General features: G+C 47.7%; 2 long non-coding RNA genes across 2 annotated transcripts; one reads left to right on the plus strand and one right to left on the minus strand.

Annotated features, from left to right (window-relative positions):
• Window positions 1-865: 865 nt before the first annotated feature.
• LOC144335279 (uncharacterized) lies at window positions 866-4,122 on the plus strand. Its single transcript, XR_013406010.1, has 2 exons — window positions 866-995; window positions 2,766-4,122. It is a non-coding gene; the product is annotated as an uncharacterized LOC144335279 (long non-coding RNA).
• A 1,124-nt stretch (window positions 4,123-5,246) lies between these two features.
• Window positions 5,247-18,192, minus strand: LOC144335262 (uncharacterized). The gene is made up of 3 exons (XR_013405992.1): window positions 17,964-18,192; window positions 7,843-9,295; window positions 5,247-5,732 (listed from the first exon to the last, which is right to left on the minus strand). It is a non-coding gene; the product is annotated as an uncharacterized LOC144335262 (long non-coding RNA).
• Between the last annotated feature and the right edge of the window lie 159 nt (window positions 18,193-18,351).

Genomic DNA, 18,351 nt, shown 5'->3' on the forward strand with positions numbered 1-18,351 from the left:
TTGGTTTATTTTCACAGCTGTTTGGTGGTAGGATTTGCATCGAAAAATCTTGAGATTCTATAGAGCTCCAGCCATTAGCTTATTCTTATTCTCAGCCAAGAATCGTTGTATAATTGGGTTGGATTTTAGCCATGCACTTCTAAACCTTCCCTATAAGGAGCGAATCTGTGTCTTCATCTCGTGCAGCGGGCTCTCCACACCAGTGCCTGTGTGTCTTTGTGGGGTCCCATGTGTCCCTTGGGTGGTATATTGGGGGTGGGCAGGAGATCCCTGGGGGTGTCAGGAGGAACATGGCAGAGCCTGCAGGTGGGTGAGCAGTATTCTCCGTGGATTGGTTGGTCCAGGCTGCAGTCTTGCCCTCTCTCTGGGATTCTCCCATGCTGGAAACCATTCCCTTGAGAGCTCTCTCGTCTCTTGTAGGTTGGGGAGGAGAGCCCTATTATTAGCAGAGACACATACCTGAAGCTTAGGGTTTCAAACCTGAAGCCAATCTGGGAGCACAAGCGCTCTGTGAAAAGCATGCCTATATGTTACTGAGTCCTCACACACGTTACATAGAGCTCTGCCCACCTGCCGACATGGCCATACGCTCTGCGCGTGAAGCAGAGCAGATCCTGCCAGAATACAGAACAATTTCTTTTAAACTTTAGGAACGGTGTCCCTCATGCCTCACATTCAGAATGGGACAGACTCGAGATTTGTTGTTGTTGTTGTTTTTTGAGGCGGAGTCTGGCTCTGTGGCCCAGGCTGGAGTGAGTGGCGCCATCTTGGCTCACTGCAAGCTCCGCCTCCCGGGTTCGCGCCATTCTCCTGCCTCAGCCCCCGAGTAACAGGGACTACAGGCGCCGCCATCGCGCCCGGCTAATTTTTTTTTTTTTTTTTTTTTGAGGCGGAGTCTGGCTCTGTCGCCCAGGCTGGAGTGCGGTGGCGCCATCTCGGCTCACTGCAAGCTCCGCCTCCCGGGTTCGCGCCATTCTCCTACCTCAGCCTCCCGAGTAACTGGGACTACAGGCGCCCGCCACCACGCCCGGCTAATTTTTATTTATTTATTTTTTTTGAGGCGGAGTCTGGTTCTGTGACCCAGGCTGGAGTGAGTGGCGCCATCTCGGCTCACTGCAAGCTCTGCCTCCCGGGTTCACGCCATTGTCCTGCCTCAGCCTCCCGAGTAACTGGGACTACAGGCGCCCACCATCGCGCCCGGCTAATTTTTATTTTTTATTTTTCTTTTTTGAGGTGGAGTCTGGCTCTGTGGCCCAGGCTGGAGTGCGGTGGCGCCATCTCGGCTCACTGCAAGCTCCGCCTCCCGGGTTCACGCCATTCTCCTGCCTCAGCCTCCCGAGTAGCTGGGACTACAGGTGCCGCCTCCTCACCCGGCTCATTTTTTTTTTTTTTTTTTTTAGTAGAAACGGGGTTTCACCGTGTTAGCCAGGGTGGTCTCAATCCCCTGACCTCGTGATCCGCCCGCCTCGGCCTCCCAGAGTGCTGGGATTACAGGCGTGAGCCACCGCGCCCGGCCCAGACTCGAGATTTTGAAGTTGGTTCCATGATGTTCTTGTCTGTGGTCTTTGTTGGGGGTGGGGGATGAGGGATCATAAGAGAGTTGATGAGTTTTAAACTCGATTTTACCTCTAAGACAAAGCATGAGAAGAAAATCCGTCTGGGTCTCACAATCCTGAGCTATTTGGAAGCCGCCATTTTAGATCTGGGTTCCGCGAAAGCTCCCCGTTTGTGAGACCCAATTTCATCTTGCTTTCCACCCTGGCAGGGAGGATTTCACATCTTTTTCCCCCTTTCCCGAGAGAATTTTTTCTTGGAGCTGCTCATAAAAGTCTTATGTTTTTCCAGATAGATTCCTTCACCTGGATTTTGTTAACATTTATGAAGTCGGATCAAATTGGCTTGTGTGTTTCCCTGAAGTGAACGTTCCACCAGAGCCACGATGGGTTTGAGCCTTGCTGAGAGCTGATGGATATTTTTCAAGGCGAGCGAGAGCCTATAAGCACTTTCTGAATATGACAAAGCACATGCTGGAGAGGGGAGACCGAACAGGCCAGGTGTTTGCGGAACAGTTTGTTAAAGCCAATGAATTTCGCAAATGTGCTAGATGATGAAAAGTTCTCAGCTTTCCCAGTTGCAGTGATCAGGACTCTGTAACTGGAGACTGTTGTGAGAGAAGATTTTATTCTCTGCCATCATGACCGGGCCTATATGACTGCAGGCAATTGCACAGAAGACTAGAAATGCTGATTCAGTTGGTCAGTTTGGGATGAGACATCTTACCAGTCTGGCAGAACCAACTCAGGCTTGGGTTTCTCCAGCTGGTGATGGGTGACCAGCTCATTCTGATGAGTTGATTACGCCTGTGGACATGGCCCACTTGATTTACTTTTTCTCCCTCTGTTAGCTGTGCTCTCCCAACCACATGATAAATGGACCCAGTATGATTATTTCTGAGCCATCTTATCTCTCTCACTTTTAAAGATTGGACTGGGTTTGCTTTTAGAGCTTTTGATCTCTTATCTCTTGGTGCTTGGACTTGCTTTGACACCAAACAGCCCTCATAGTCTTTCGAAAGAGCACCTTAAACATTCCTAGGCTGGGCGCGGTGGCTCATGCCTGTAGTCCCCGCCCTTTGGGAGGCCGAGGCAGGACAACTATTTGAGTTTATGGAGTTTGAGACCAGCCTAGGCAACATAGTGAGACTCTGTCTCTACAGAAAGTTTTAAAATTTAGCCAGGTGTGGTGGCACAGGCTTGTAGTCCCAGTTACTTGGAAGGCCAAGGCGGGAGGATGACTTGAGCCTGGGAGGTCAAGGCATCAGTGAGCAATGGCTGTGCCACTGCCTGGGTGATAGAGCAAGACCTTGTCTCAAAAGAAAGACAGACAGAAAAATCCCTAAGACCTGCCTACTCCCTAGAAAGCACCAAATAAGGAAAAGCGCCCGGGAAGAATGCAGGTAAGAAGGCTGTGCTCTCTGAGGCATCCAGGCAGCCTTCACTGGAGGGACAAGGTCCAGACAGGTGGGATGACAAACTGGGAAGGGGCCCTGAACCAGAGGCAGGTGATATGGATGGCAGCCAGAGAGACACCAGACGGTGTTACCGTAGGTCTTGACTGTCCACCTTCATCCCCGAAGTTGATCCAGCTTTCTTACTGTCACGTAGGTGGGTGTAAAATCGATCTTTAAGGATCTGATTTTTTGTTTGTTTTTGTTTTTTTGAGACGGAGTCTCACTCTGTCGCCCAGGCTGGGGTACGGTGGCGCGATTTTGCCTCACTGCAACCTCCGCCTCCGGGGTTCAAGTGATTCTTGTGCCTCAGCCTCCTGAGTAGCTGGGATTGCAGGCGTGTGCCACCATGCCTGGCTAATTTTTGTATTTTTAGTACAGATGGGGTTTCACCATGTTGGTCAGGCTGGTCTCGAACTCCTGACCTCAAGTGATCCGCCAGCTTCAGCCTCCCAAAGTGCTGGGATTACAGGTGAGAACCACTGTGCCCGGCCGGGGATCTGAGTTTCAATCACTCCCAGTAGCAAGCGTCCTTACCTGGTTTGCAGACTGAGTGGCGTTTGCGCTGCCGGGGCTCGTCCTGGCCTGCCTGCCCCTCTGGCTGTTGTTTTCCCGCCTCTGTTCATTACAGCCTCCTCTCCTCGGCTTGTTGCTCCTGTGTGCTGCGTCCTAAGCTCTGTGCTTCTTCCTCTACATTAGGGTTGGTAGCCCAGGGCTTTAGGGAGTCTGTGGATGTCCAGATTGAGTGGTTTACCTCAATTTGGTTGAGGTTGCAGTAAGCCGAGATTGAGCCATCGCACTCCAGCCTGGGCAACAAGAGTGAAATTCTGTCTCAAAAATTGCATCGTTTCTTTGATGTTTACTAGCTGGCATTCTTCAGTAAAGAAGGTCTTTCCCTCCCTCTAACTCAGTTTTTGAGTATTCCCGGAGGCCCATGGATTCTTTTGTTTTTTGTTTTTTAATTTAATTCAATGTGCCGTAATCCCTTACTGTTGTAATTTTTCTGATGCTCAAACTGTTCAGAGGGAGAAGACTTGTGTCTTTTTGCCATATCCCCATGGTTCTTTGAGCACTTTTTCATTTTATTTTATTTTATATTTTTGAGACCGAGTCTCACTCTGTTGCCCAGGCTAGAGTGCAGTGGCGTGATCTCAGCTCACTGCAACCTCCGCCTCCCAGGTTCAAGCGATTCTCGTGCCTCGGCCTCCTGAGTAGCTGGGACTACAGGCATAAGCCACCATGACTGGCGAATTTTTATATTTTTAGTAGCGATGGGTTTCACTATGTTAGCCACGCTGGTCTTGAACTCATGACCTCAGGTGATCTGCCTGCCTCAGCCTCCCAAAGTGAGGGAGTGGTTACAGGCGTGAGCCACCATGCCCGGCCTTTGAGCACATTCTTGCTTTCTGGCACAAGGCACTCCAGACTGACCTTTTACTTTCCTTGCCCCAACTGTGGAATCAGTCATTTATTCAAATCCTGGTCTCTTGTTGTAGATAATTTTTTTTTTTTTGCAAGATAGAAAATTTTATTTCACAGAAGCTGAAACATGCATGGGTGGTAAATAAATAGATATTAAACCTCACTAAGTAGGCAGAGAAGTGAGATATTTCACATCCATCAGATTAACAAAAATTAAAAAGTCTTTTAATGCTAAGTGTTGGCAAGAACACTGAATGAAACAGAACCTGCTGGTGGGAATGTCATTTGACTCAATGATATTGGAAAATAAATTGATAATAAAGAGAAAAAGCGAATATGCATTTATACCATAACTCACCAGCTCCACTTTGAGGATATGCTCTAGGGAGGTTCTTGTACATGGGCACAAAAAGATATGCACAAGAATGTTCACACTAGCAATGTTCATAATGGTCAAAAATAATAGGTAGGCTAAATGTCCTTTCACAGGACATTCATAAGTAGATGGTGGCATAACCATGCAGTACAATAACATAGAGGGTAAAAATTAGTGAGAGCTCCAGGTATCAGTGTGGATCGCTGTAAGACACAAAATGTTGACAGGAAAAAAAAGCGATTTGCATAAGCATACACACGGATAATAACATTTCTATAAAGTGTTTTAAAATGGATATTAATACTATATATTGTTTAAAGACACAATACATACATAGTAAAATATACAAAAGTGCCTGGAAATGATAAAATGCTAGATTCCCTCATCTAGTGGATTGGAAGGAGGCTGCGGTTAGGGAAGGGAACACGCAGACAGCTTCAATTTGATTGCTAATGTTTAATTTCTTTGTGTGTGTGTGTGTGTGTGTGGTGGAGAATTTTTATTTCCCAATGAAGGTCCAGGAACTCGTTGTGCTCATTTTGCTGGGTGTCATGCTTCTAGACCCTTTCAGTGAACACAGCTAAGATGTTTTAGAGGAGCCTCCCAGTGTACTGAAACCTCCAGCTTAAATTCAGCTCCAGAGGCCTCGTCTGTGCTTCAGTCCATATGTTTCCTTCTCTCAAACCATCCTGATTCCCAACAATTTCAATATGCTTATAGATTTCTTCTGTACTGCAATACCCAAATTCTGAAACAATAGTTTCTGGGTTTTTAAACTGATGTCACTGCCAACAACAAACCCACCAGGTAAGGTTTGAGATTTCTCTTCAGCCCCTTTCCAAAGTGCTGGGTTTACAGGTGTGAGCCACTGTGCCTGCCTGATCCTCCTCATCTTTAAAAAATGCCTGCATAGGCCGGGCGCGGTGGCTCAAGCCTGTAATCCCAGCACTTTGGGAGGCCGAGACGGGCGGATCACGAGGTCAGCAGATCGAGACCATCCTGGTTAACACGGTGAAACCCCGTCTCTACTAAAAAATACAAAAAACTAGCCGGCCGAGGTGGCGGACGCCTGTAGTCCCAGCTACTCGGGAGGCGGAGGCAGGAGAATGGCGTGAACCCGGGAGGCGGAGCTTGCAGTGAGCTGAGATCCGGCCACTGCACTCCAGCCTGGGCGACAGAGCGAGACTCCGTCTCAAAAAAAAAAAAAAAAAAAAATGCCTGCATAGGCCAGGCGCGGTGGCTCATGCCTGTAATCCTAGCACTTTGGGAGGCCGAGGCAGGTGGATTCCCTGAGCTCGGGAGTTGGAGACCAGCCTGGGCAACATAGTGAAACCCCATCTCTACTAAAATACAAGAAATTAACCAGGCATGGCGGTATGCGCCTGTAAACCCAGCTACTCGGGAGGCTGAGACAGGAGAATCGTTTGAACCTGGGAGGCAGAGGTTGTAGTGAGCTGAGATAGCACCACTGCACTCCAGCCTGGGCAACAGAGCAAGACTCCATCTCAAAAAAAAAAAAAAAAAATGCCTGTATAGTCATCCACTGTGCTAGCTGATCATTTGTTCAACCTGTCTCCTGTGCAGGGATATCTTGGGTTTTTTTTTTTCCAGTATTTTGCTATTACAAGCAGGACTGCGGCGAGCAGCCTTCGGTGTATGCTGTTTCGCATTTGTGGGGGTGGGTCTTCAGGGTTAGTTCCCAGGATTGAGATTGCTGGGTTCAAGGGTAAATACATATTTTGTCAGACATTGCCAAAATCTTCTCTGTTTTGCACCCTCATCAGAAACATGAGAATGCTTGCTTTACCCTCAACGGCGAGTGCCGTCAGGTTTTTGAATTTTTAGGTGACAGATGGTTTCAGTGTGGTGTCAATTTGTGTTTCTCTTATGAGTGAAGATGAGCATATTTTCATGTTGACGGGAGACTTGTATATCTTGTTCTATGAACTCTTCTGTCTTCATTCATTTTTCTATTTTTTCACTTGATTTTATTTATTATTATTATTTTAAAATTAATTTATTTATTTTTTTGAGACAAAGTTTCACTCTCATCACCCAGGCTGAAGTGCAATGGCACAATCTTAGCTCACGGCAACCTCCGCCTCCCGGTTTCAAGGGATTATCCTGCCTCAGCCTCCTGCGTAGCTGGAATTGCAGGCATATGCCACCACACCCAGCTAATTTTGTACTTTTTTGGTAGAGATGGGGTTTCTCCATGTTGGCCAGGCTGGTCTCGAACTCCCAACCTCAGGTGATCTACCTGCCTCAACCTCCCAAAGTTCTGGGATTACAGGCATGAGCCACCACGTCCAGCGTTTTCACTTGATTTTCAAGAGTGTGTGTGTGTGTGTGTGTGTGTGTTTGTCAGAGTCTCACTCCCATTGCCCAGGCTGGAGTGCAATGGCATGATCTTGGCTTTCAACAGCCTCTTCCTCCTGGGTTCAAGTGGTTCTCCTGCCTCAGCCTCCCGAATAGCTGGGACTACAGGTGTGTACCACCACGCCCGGCTAATGTTTGTATTTTCTGTAGAGACAGGGTTTCACCATGTTGGCCAGGCTGATCTCAAATTCCTGACCTCAAGGGATCTGCCTGCCTCAGCCTCCCAAAGTGTTGGGATTGTAGGTGTGAGCCACTGTGCCTGGCCAAGAATTTTTATATATCAGAAAGATTTCTGAGCTGAGCACAGTGACTCACATCTGCAATCTCAGCAATTTGAGAGGCCAAGCTCGGAGGATTGCTTGAGTCCAGGAGTTCAAGACCAGCCTGGGCAACATAGTGAGACCCCATCTCTACAAAAGGTTTAAAACTTAGCCAGGCATGGTGGTGCGCACTTGTAGTCCCAGCTACTCGGGAGGCTGAGGCAGAAGGATTACTTGAGACCAAGAGGGCAAGGCTGCGGTGACCTGTAATCGTGCCATTGTACTCCAGTCTGGACAACAAAGTGAGACCCTGTCTCCAAAAAAAAAAAAAAATTCATAAAAGATTTCTGTATCCATCCCAGCTCTCTCCACCCACTCTGCCTGTAACCTGATCTAGCTCATGTCTAAGGCTTGGATTTTTCCATGTAAGTGTTGAGTTGTGGTAATCAAAATGTAATGGTTATTAGTAGTAGGGCTAGCAGGGTGTTGATTGTTAAGGCTAATATTAGGTTAATTACTCTTTTTCAAATGTTGTCGAAACTAGTTGATTGGAAGTCAACCGTACTGTCTATACTTGGATTAGAACATATGGCTCCTAAAACTGGTTTCCAGGCCTCAGTCTCATCCTTCTCTAATCCATTTCCATCTTGGAACTAGAATGATCTTAAAATGCACATCTGATCATGTCACCACCTCCAGTGACTGGATTCCTTTCGTCCTTGGGATAAGCAGTTTCTTAGCGGGGCATGGGGGACCACCTCCCCTGGCCGTGTGCTCTGTCCTCTTTTGTCTTCAAAGCATCTTTTCCAAGAGCTGTATGTGGTCACAGAACGAGGGGCTTTGTGAAATTATGCTGGCAGCAGAAATGAGCAGACCTGGCTGCTTAGGTTGGCTACATTGTCTCATGGTCTAAAACACCATTTCCTTGGTGAGGCCTTCATCAACACCCCTCCATCATCTCTGTTCCCGGAGCACCGTGAACTTCATCCTGTCACTCACAGCTCCTGTTTGATCACTAGACTGTAAGCTCCCCAAGGGCAGAGCATGCACCTGCTTCCCTACTGGATCTAGCAGGCACTCCATCAGTATTTCTTTTTTGAGACAGAGTCTCGCTCTGTTGCCCAGGCTGGAGTGCAGTAACGCGATCTCGGCTCACTGCAAGTTCCGCCTCCCGGGTTCACGCCATTCTCCTGCCTCAGCCTCCCAAGTAGCTGGGACTACAGGCGCCCGCCACCGTGCCTGGCTAATTTTTTTGTATTTTTAGTAGAGACGGGGTTTCACCATGTTAGCCAGGATGGTCTCGATCTCCTGACCTCGTGATCTGCCCACCTTGGCCTCCCAGAGTGCTGGGATTACAGGCGTGAGCCACCGCGCCCGGCCTCCATCAGTATTTCTCAATGGATGGCTTGTACTGCTGAGTTGACAGGTTGTTTGGTGCCAGGGAAATACAGGAGGAGTGGAATGAAAGAGTGAGTGGTTCGGCCCAAACTCCTGAGGGTTAAGTGCTTTTACTTTCAGAATTAATCAGGTGCCGTTGAATTTCTTTCCAGTGGGACCTTCTTACCCAAGATGGCTTCAATTCCAGTCACCAGAGAGTTTTGAGAACCAGTGGGAGGGGTTCCTGGGCAGCAGGGCTCTGGTCCCATCGGGATTTGTTTATTCAGCTGATGTTAATAAATGAAGCTGAAGGTAACAAGCTGTCACTTAGCCTCTCCAGGCTGGACCAGAACTGCCATTGGTTAAGTTTCAGATTTCAGCCCCAAAGTACAGTGTCACCACCTTGGATGAAGGATATTAATTAGTGTCATGAGGGAGATCACAGTCTCATTCCCTTCCATCACTAGCACGAGGCTGAAAAAAAAGAAAATCAAATTCAGTTAGAACAGAGACGTGCTGAGAAGCTGGGCCAGAGACCCTGCGGGGAACCTGCCATTGTTTGTCAAAAAACGAGGCCAACGAGGAAGAAGCCAACCACGCCTCCCACTCCACTCGCTTTGGAACCCACAGAATGCTCAACAGGGCAGCACCTTTCAATTAATAAGACACTCAGATTCCAGCCTGGTGCAGTTAAGCGAACTGGATTAACCACGCGGCACGTGGCAGAGCCACAGTGCAAACCACGGCTCCTGCTGCCGAGGAAAATGCAGGCTCCTTGGCCGCTCAGGGCTGTGCGTCCGACGTGAGCAGCCTCGGGGCAGGGACGGATTCTGTTCATGTCCGTCCACTCTGCCATCCCAGACCTCAGAGGCTTCTGTTCACGTGACCATGGCAGGGTTGTTCTGCCCGCCCGTGAAAACCACTCCAACCATCGTGGTTACCATTGCATTGCACGTTGTCAAATTTGGGGAACATCACCTCCCAGGCCCCTTAAAGCACTCTAATAAGGGCTTTGACAAAACACAAGCATTATTATGAATATAATAATAATCAGGATTAGTTGACTGTCCTGGCGGTTTCTGGTCTGCAGAGGGTTAACAAGGATGACAATAATGTTGCCCCCTGGGTTGGGTTTCTCATCTGCTTTATCAGGCCCACCCCCTACTCGGGACTGATTCTCCACATCCCAGATTCCTGTTCCCCACCCCCACCGCACCAAGGGCAAGAGAAAAACCCAAAGTTCTTCTCAGAACCTTGTCCCCTGCCCCCTACTCCCCTGACTGCAGTTTTCCTGTTAGCCAAGGAATTTCGTTCCACAGATCTGTTGGCTTCTTTCTGTTGCTTTAGCCAGCAGGCTTACCCTGACCTGAGGAGGGTGACTAAGGGGAAACAGAGTGTTTTCAGCCAGCGGCCATCACAGTTGCTGTATCAAGTATCTTTTCCAGGCAGTGGATTTCATGACCGGCGTGTCTTTATTCGGGAAAATTAACGCACTTAATTTAGAGGGATGGACTTCCTTACCAGGAACGTTCCCCCCCTCATCTGTCCCCCGTGCCACCTGCCAGATCATCTACAGTGACAGCAACCACCATTTTTATCCTGGAGAGACCGTGAAAGCTAAGCCAGGAGGTCTGGCTTCTAGTCCGCACTCCACCTTGTAACGAACGTGAGACCTCACAGAGCCAGCTTTCTCCTTTGCAGTGGGCATGAGCCCGGGAGGATGGGGGAGGGGGTTAGTGGGCGTCTGAGACTCGGGGAGCTGCAGTCGTCCTTGGTGGGAGATCACAAGGTGAATTGATCGTGTGAGTCCGAGCACGCTCTCGGGCCAGAGACACCAAGGAGAAGGCACAGAGGGGAAAGAGGACTGGGTTGGGGGATTTCCTAAAATCGCACTTGCCAGGCTGGGCGCGGTGGCTCACGCCTGTAATCCAAGCACTTTGGGAGACTGAGGCGGGCAGATCACGAGGTCAGGAGTTCGAGACCAGCCTGGCCAACGTGGTGAAACCCCGACTCAACTAAAAATACAAAAAAATTAGCCGGGCGTGGTGGCGCGCGCCTGTAATCCCAGCTACTCAGGGGGCTGAGGCAGAAAAAAGACTTGAACCCGGGAGGCAGAGGTTGCACTGAGGTGAGATCGCACCATTGCACTCTAGCCTGGGTGACAAAAGCAAAACTCCGTCATGCACACACACAAAAATTGCACTTGCTATAGGGATGGGGCTATTTTTCATTTTTTAACTTTTTAAATTTTTGTGGGTTTTTTTTTGTTTGTTTGTTTGTTTGTTTGGGATGGAGTTCTGCTCTTGTCACCCAGGCTGGAGTGCAATGGCACAACCTAGGCTCACTGCAACCTCCGCCTCCCGGGTTTAAGTACGTCTCCTGCCTCAGTCTCCCGAGTAGCTGGGATTACAGGCACCCACGACCAAACCTGGCTAATTTTTTGTATTTTTAGTGGAGGTGGGGTTTCACCATGTTGGCCAGGCTGGTCTCCAACTCCTGACCTCAGATGATCTAGCCTTTGAGATGACTCTAGCCCCAACCACCGAGTGGGACCTGCCTATCTGAGCCCAGTCAACTGCCAGGCTCACCAGAGCTGATAATAATCAATGATTGTTGTTTTATGTCTGTAAGGTGAGGTTGGTTCAGCAGCAGGTGATGGGAACATTGTTCCAACGTGGTCTCCTCATCTCATTTGACTGCAGCTTCATCCCTCCGGTTGCTCAGGCCATCTTTGATTTATCTCTTTCTTTCATACCTCACATTCTATATGTCAAGGAATATTTGGTTCTGCCTTCTAAATATCCAGAATCCAATTGCTTCTCACCACCTCCAGTGCTTCCACCCTGGTCCAAGCCATCATCATCCAATGGGACCATCCGTATGGTCTTTCCCCTGGATCACTGTGGTGGCCTTCTGACTGCAGTAGCATCCTACTTCTACCTAGTCCCTCCTACCATTTATTCTCAACACATAGGCAGAATTATCTTGCCAACATGTAAGTCAGATCATGTCACTCTTTGGCACAAAACATGGCAGCAGCTCCCACCTTGCTCAGAGTCAATGCCTCAGTCCTTACGATGTCCTGACCGTTCTTGTCTCTCTGACCTCATTGTCTAGTCTTCTCCCCCCTCCAGTTCTGCTGTAGCTCCACTCTCCTTGCTAGTCCCTGAATGCATCGGCTCACTTCTACTTCAGGCCCTTTGCATGAGCTATGCTCTTCATCTATTTCCTGGAATTTATCATTACTTTTTCTTTGTCATTTGCCTACTATTCTATGTGGCAATTGCTCATTTTTTTCCCCCAAGTGCTTTCATGTTTCTGGATACTATTTTCCATATCCTCAAACATGCCATTTTCTTTGATTCCTTGGGTGTCTCACTCCTGGTGCCTGCCATCCTGCTCCGCTCTGGACTGGTAGCTCTCTATATAGTTCTCCATCCACTATCATCCTGGCATTTGTCTTCACTACTGTTCAGCATTGAATCCCATGACTTCTAGTTCCACATTATTTTTCTTAGTTTAGTTCCTCGTTTTGTTGGTGCACATCCTGCAGTAGCTACTTAAGAGAGGACATACATGTGAGGTAAAATTTGAGTCCTTGCATGCCTGAGATGCTTTTATTCCACCTTCCTATTTCATTGATCATCTGGTTACAAGTATTCTCGGCTGAAAATCATTTTCACACAGAAGCTTGAAGGCATTGTTTTCTTTCAGTGTGGCTATTTAGAAGTCCAAGACTGACACCTGATCTTCTGTATGTTTTTTTTCTCTCAGGGAGCTTTAGAAATCTTTATTCTGGGTATTCTGAAATCTGTGATGACCTTGAGGTGGGCATTTAGTCGGGCCTCTCAATCTGGAGATTCACATCTTTCAATTCTGTGAAGTGGTATTATTTTTACTGTCACTCTCTCTCCTCTATGTTCTCCTTAGAGAATTCTTATTAGCTGGAAATTGGACTTCCTAGAGTGGTCCTCATTCTTAGATTTTTTCAATTATCATTCTTTTTAAATCTCTGTTTATTTTTGTTCTACTTTATCTTCCACCAAACTTGCTTTTGAATATGTTAATCTTACCCTTCTTTGGAACAATTTCCAAAATTTCATTTTTGTTTTTTCATTAATTCCTTTAAAAGTGACATTCAAAATAGAGAATAAAGCATCTAACTCTTGTTTAATGGATATAACATCTTATTTTGCTTTTCTGAAGAAATTACTTATCAAGTTTTTTTCACTTTTTTCTCCTTCCATCATCTCTGCTTTCCCCAAATTTCTTTTTCCTATTTGTCTGGATCCCTCTCTTCCAAGTTGGAGGCTGTCTTTAAACATTTGGTGATCCTGGGCTGCCTGTTCATGTCTAAGTGTGACTCACTAAAGACATGAATGGGAACTCTGAGGGAGTGGGTGAGGCTTGTCCATAGAAGGACCTACGACAAGGTCGTTGGACAGCAAACTGCTCCCTTCCTTGCTCCCTTCCTTCCTTCCTTCCTTCCTTCCTTCCTCTCTTTTCTTTTCTTTTCTTTTTTTTTTTTTTTTTTTTTTTTTTGAGACGGAGTCTTGCTGTGTCGCCCAGGCTGGAGTGCAGTGGCCGGATCTCAGCTCACTGCAAGCTCCGCCTCCCGGGTTTTTACGCCATTCTCCTGCCTCAGCCTCCCGAGTAGCTGGGACTACAGGCGCCCACCACCTCACCCGGCTATTTTTTTGTATTTTTTAGTAGAGACGGGGTTTCACCGTGTTAGCCAGGATGGTCTCGAACTCCTGATGTCGTGATCCGCCCGTCTCGGCCTCCCAAAGTGCTGGGATTACAGGCTTGAGCCACCGCGCCCGGCCTCTTTTCTTTTCTTTTCTTTTCTTTTCTTTTCTTTTCTTTTCTTTTGATGGAGTTTCACTCTTGTTGCCCAGGCTGGAGTGCAATGGCGCCATCTCTCACTGCAGCCTCTGCCTCCTCGGTTCAAGTGATTCTCCTGCCTCAGCCTCCCGAGTAGCTGGGATTACAGACATGTCCCACCACTCCAGGCTAATTTTTTTTTTTTTTTTTTTAGTAGAGATGGGGCTTCACCATGTTGGTCAGGCTGGTCTCGAAGTCATTACCTCAGGTGATCCACCTGCCTTGGCCTCCCAAAGTGTTGGGATTACAGGCGTGAGTCACTGAGCCCAGCCCAAACTGGCTTTCAAATTGGGGCGGGACTCCAAGATGTCAGAATGTGGAGGTCTTTCCTCTGGAGCCATTCGGTTATCCAGAGAGAACGTGTCAAATCTTTTACTGGCAGTGAGGGTGGGGAGGTGTGCAACGGGTGGCTGGAGAGAGCTGGGGTGTGCCTGCTATAAGAGGAGGAAGGGGGTCCATCCTCCCCCTACACAGGCCACATAACCCCCCTGTTTTTAGTCCCATGCCTCATGCCCACCTTCTGTAGATTTGGATCTCCCCATCCTCAGCACCTAGAGTTCTACAAGACCCAGCCCCTTTCTTCTTGTTAGTTTCCTCGTCTGCAGGGAGCCAGGTAGTGATCTCCAGCTCTGCCAAGTCAGCTCCTGCTCCTCTCCCTCTTCCAGATATTTGCGGGACTCTCTCATCCATATTCGTCTCTTCCCTCACTTTATCCCATTATGAGTTTATATATTCTTGATTCCTTTATTGCCATTTCAGTGCAGTTTTGGAAGGGAGAAGTGAGCAATCTTCCTCGCTGACTCAGAAGTGGGCTGCATTTTAAAAACAAAGTCGGCTGCATTGCTCAAAGATGAGGGTTTAGGAAAACCAATTTGTGTGCAAGACGTACTTTTTCGCAGATACACGTGTGCGTGCCTTATGTGATGAAACTCCTTTGAGAGGGGCCAGCCCGTGAAATCCCCGGATGGTGAACACAGGACCCACCTCAGTGAGTTGCTATGAGGATTAAATGAGCTAATACAAGTAAAATGCTTAGCACAGGGCCTGGCATTTGAGTTCTCAAGGAATTCTCAAGGGATAGCAGTGATGATTATTCCGATAGTTTCAGGATGAACTTGACTAAGGGCTCTGGGGATTTAAGAGAAATTCTGTCCATCCTCTTCTGTGCCCTGAAGGACGAAGGACCTTCTGCAGGCTTCTCCTGGGAACCCCACCGGCCTGTGGATCTCAGAGCTCTCTGGAGTTTGTGAAGGCAGTGGGGAAATCCCTCTGGTCTTGGCCACTCTGACACTGCATAATCGGCATAACTGGGGCATCCCAGCTCAGCCTGGAATGTTCTTGTTTCTTGGCATGAACCTGTCTTTTTGCAAACACAGTCACTTTGTGTCTGGCCCATCAGCCCTCTTCCAAAGGTTTCTTCTACCCAGTACCGCCAAACACACCGTTTTCAACGTTAAAGTCACTCTTTAATTTGTAACAAAGATATATGGGTTCTAGTTCTGTCTTTGCCACCAATTGCCTAGAAATAGCTCAAACTCGGGATCTAGATTTGATCTGCCCAGTTTGAATCCCGACTTTGCCATCGATGAGCCGTGTCCCACGGGCAAGCACTCAGTCCTCTATGGGCCTGGTTTCCTCGTCTATCAAATGAAGATAATAATAGTTCCTAACTCATAGAGCTATCATGGGGCTGAAAAAAAAAAATCCATGTAACACGCCCAGCCTGGTACTCAGAGTTCAGATAAAGCTAGCTGTAAGGATTACTATCTTTCCCAATTTAAACTCTCCCGCAAACTTCACAGCTCCAGGCACAACTGGAGGTGAGGACTCAGGCATATGAAGCTTTTCCAGGGGCTGAGGCAGAGGAAATGTGATCTCCTGGATTTCGTTTGTAGCTTCTACTAGACCACATAGCAACCGGGCAACATAGCAACGAACGAAAGCAATTCCATTTAGTTCCAAGTCAAGCAACTTACTTTTTCAAAAGTATGTCATTCCGACCTGAAAAAACCAATCTCCTTAGTAGTTTTCATGTCATAGAGACAAACACTTTATGGTAAAAATGCTATTTGATTTTGTTTCTGCTCAAAGCAGTTCTCATCACAATTTTTTTTTTTTTTTTTTTTTTTTGGGACAGAGTTTCACTCTTGTTGCCCAGGCTGGAGTGCAATGGTGCGATCTCGGCTCACCACAACCTCCGCCTCCTGGGTTCAAGCGATTCTCCTGCCTCAGTCTCCCGAGTAACTGTGATTTCAGGCGTGCGCCACGTCCCACTAATTTTTTTGTATTTTTAGTAGAGACAGGGTTTCTCTATATTGGTCAGGCTGGTCTCGAACTCCCAACCTCAGGTGATCCGCCCGCCTCAGCCTCCCAAAGTGCTGGGGTTATAGGCGTGAGCCACTGTGCCGGGTGCTCATCACAAATTTTAAAACTGATCACAGATTTTTTTCTTTTTTTTTTTTTTTTTTTGAGACGGAGTCTCACTGTGTCTCCCAGGCTGGAGTGCAGTGGCGTGATCTCGGCTCACTGCAAGCTCCGCCTCCCGGGTTCACGCCATTCTCCCGCCTCAGCCTCCCAAGTAGCTGAGACTACAGGCGCCCGCCACCACGCCCGGCTAGTTTTTTGTATTTTTAGTAGAGACGGGGTTTCACCATGTTAGCCAGGATAGTCTCGATCTCCTGACCTCGTGATCCACCCGCCTTGGCCTCCCAAAGTGCTGGGATTACAGGCTTGAGCCACCGCGCCCGGCCTGATCACAGATTTTTTCGTCTGCTCTTCCAAGCCTACTGTTTTATAAACGAGTTACTATACTGCCCTCTCGTGGAACACAATGATTTCTTTGAGTCAAAGTCCTTGCTTAGATTTTTTTTTTCTTTCTTTTTGAGACTGAGTCTCACTCTGTCACCCAGACTGGAGTGCAGTGGTACAATCTCAGTTCACTGCAAACGCCGCCTCCCAGGTTCAAGCAATTCTTCTGCCTCAGCCTCCTGAGTAGCTGGGATTACAGGCACCTGCCGCCACACCCAACTAATTTATGTATTTTTAGTAGAGACAGGGGTTTCACCAAGTTGGCCAGGCTGGTCTCGAACTCCTGACCTCAAGTGATCCGACTGCCTCGGCCTCCCAAGGTGCTGGGATTACAGGCGTGAGCCACTGCGCCCAGCCGTCCTCACTTAGATTTGAAATAGGACTCCCATTTATAATTTATTATTGATAGTATTAGGTTCATCGGAAAGTATGCTTTATCCACATATTTCACAAAACTCTTTTAAAAATGAATTATTCTTTCATTTTCAATTGTTCGAACTTGGAGGCTTAATGTTCACTGATTCTATCTTCCTACAGCGATTCTACCCAGTGGGTATGTCAATCCTGCTCCTCGAGCTTCCTCTGGGTTCAGAGGCTACTCATAAATTAGTCCACAGCAATTGAGGCACAGTGGGGAGAGCAGGCCACAGACCACAGGCCAATTGTTCTGCAGGGTTTGCGGTTAGAACTCAAGGAAACTGTCTGAAAGCCTCCTTTGTGCCAGTCCCCGTCCAGCCTCACCCTAGCTAGAGGTGCTGATGATCCTAAAGAGGATCAGAACATGCCACCCCCAAAATATGCTACCTGGGAAGAAAGACATTTCGAGCTGTAGGCAATGAAGAAACAATAGATGCAGTAAAAGTTCTCCGCCCGCCCTTATCTGCCTAAATGCAGGACCTAAATTTTGCTTTGAGGAAGATGCCCCCCTGTACCCGGAAGAAGGACAGTGACTCTTATCACCGGTGACGGGAGTTGCATTGAGAAGAATCTGCATAAACCAACAAATGGAAGAGAGATAACTCTTCTCGTCCATTCATTTCTCCCATATATTCCTAAACACTTTCGCACGGTTTACTACCCCGGAAGCCCAAACATTCTTTTCTTTATCCAGTCACTTCTCTATAACCCATCACCCTTTGCTCAAATAGTATTTAATTTCTCAAGTCTAAACACTTACTGGAGTTTTCTACTTCTTTTTGTGAAGCTGCTGTGCCTAAAATCTTAACATCAATAAAATTTGTATCCTTTTTCTCTTGTGAATCTGTGTTCTGTCAGTTTAATTTGCAGATACCCAGGAATAGAACCTAAGACAGTATGGGACAAATGTTTCCTCCCCTCTAATCCCAGGCGTGGAGTTGGTCGGCGGAGGGGCGGGACGTGGGTCAGCAGCCTTCATGCCCTTTTCCCGGAGAGCTTCTTGCAGTTGGTTTGGCTCTTGGACGTTACTCACCCGCTTCAGCAACCGCAGCTGCTGTGCCCGACAAATGGCAAAAGACAAGACACCAACCACACAAAGATCCCAGTGCGCAGGTTCCCTGCCTCATCTTGACTTTCAAGTGCCTTTATGTGCCTATGCAATGTTGCAATGTTAATCCTCGAGGGCGAAATCCAAGCTGGTTTATCCGCAGAGCTACCAGGGCCCGTGGTGATGGTGAGCAACGAGGCACAAATTTCTTCTCCTACAATACAAAGGATCTGTTCAACACACTTGCAGTCACAGTACAAACAGCTATTCTGTGTTAGATCAGCAAAGGAAACCAGTCCCAGTGCAAAGACAATTTTAGATCTATGTCCTGTTTCCTGTGGAAGCGCAAAACCAAAGGGGAGCCCACTGGTAG

The sequence above is a fragment of the Macaca mulatta genome, chromosome 16 (genome assembly GCF_049350105.2).
Source record: "Macaca mulatta isolate MMU2019108-1 chromosome 16, T2T-MMU8v2.0, whole genome shotgun sequence".
Lineage (NCBI taxonomy): Eukaryota > Metazoa > Chordata > Mammalia > Primates > Cercopithecidae > Macaca > Macaca mulatta.